The following is a 1,679-nucleotide window of genomic DNA, read 5'->3' on the forward strand; positions in this document are numbered from 1 at the left end:
AGTCTAGTAGTACTAGTACTATACTGTACTGCATAGGGCTATTTTATAATTAATTTTAATACACTATTTAGATAGGCTCTTCTTTTTCCATCTTTATTTCAGAGGTCAAACAAATTTTTCTATTTTTTTTCAATTATGTAGTGGTGCAAAACCACGCTTCCCAAACTATGGTTTGCCAAAAAAAAAAAATCAATTTATGTGCTCATTTTCAGACAGTTAAACAGGTCTGATGACAAAAAACCGGCATGTTTACTGTAGGTTAATCCTCAATCCTCATTAGAACAATAATTTTATTATATGCCCAAAATGAATATTCTGAAATTCATAAGACTAGCATTATTTTTCCGTTACCCTTTACTACAACATAATTGTGTAAATCTAAGCTTTCAACTGTTTAAAAACAATATAGGCATATAGAAATAAAATTAAAACAGAAAATTACTGTAAGCAAGGTAATTCAACAGAAGGCCGCACATTTCCGCTCTCGAACATAGCGTGTGCGTACAGTTCTCTGATCTTTTCTGTGGCATCGACAATCCGATACTAGTTGTGAGTACAGCCGTCAATTATTAGTCTATGCGTGCTATACGTTTTATGGTGTTAGTTACTATTTTATGAATTTTGGGAACTTCGCAATATCTGTTTACATCTGATTTCTTTTGACCGTGAGCTTGTTAAATGCTTCTATAAACTGCAAACTGATTTGTGAAAATTGACCAAGAAAATGAAAAGTTATAGCAATTGAAAATTTACAAATTTTATAAAATTGCATGTTCTTATGTAACATTAAACTGTCATTTAAGACAATTTTGGACTAAGGTGTACAAAACGAACATTTGAGTAGATACAGAACATTTATTAATTTTTTTCTGCGAAGAAAGTCTCATAAACGACAATACACCACAATATCGGTAAAATTAATGTTGAAATGAAGAATATAATTTCAGTCTAACGTTAGTGCAAAATATCATTAGGCCTTTGTAATCACTGCACAACGCGCGATTATCATGGCAACTAACACGCACGTGGGTAATTCGACATGTACGCAGACGGTTTAGGGTCTGGTTGCTATGGTTTTTGTGACGTTCAGCGTGTAGGGACGCACATGCGCCTAGAATGTCGATGCCAGAGTTATAACCTTTAATGTCCCGAGATGTGCGTCCTTCTGTTGAATTGCCTTGCTGTAAGTTGACATAAAAATAACATTATCCAAATGAATTTCAGTGGCGTATCCAGGGGGTGCTCGGGGTACCTGAGAGCCCCCTTCAGAAGTTGAAAAAAAAGGTGCCCCTTTTTAAATGTAAAAAATAACTGACATAAATTTTAAGTATTAAAGTGCCCTTTTCCGGTATCTGGAAGTCCCTAATTCTTACAATTGTCTTACCTCAGCCTCAACCATGGTGGGCTGAGGGGTAGTAGTTTTCATAAATTTCTACCATCCAAGTGCCATTTTTGGGCATCTATAAAGTGTCAAATTCTTAAAATGTTCCAACCATGGTGGGGCTCTTGTGGATATGGTAGTTTTTGGAATTGTAAGTATTTAAGTGCCATTTTCGGGTAACTATTTATTTAATTTGGGTTATATCATCTTGTCAAAAATATAAAGAATTAAAAGGTAATTTTAGTTCCATTTTCGGGCAGGTACAAAATACTGAAAATTTTTTCACGTCACTGCCGAC

Source organism: Anneissia japonica, unplaced genomic scaffold, assembly GCF_011630105.1.
Source record: "Anneissia japonica isolate Jap-2015-1 unplaced genomic scaffold, ASM1163010v1 scaffold18390_len10028_cov143, whole genome shotgun sequence".
NCBI lineage: Eukaryota > Metazoa > Echinodermata > Crinoidea > Comatulida > Comatulidae > Anneissia > Anneissia japonica.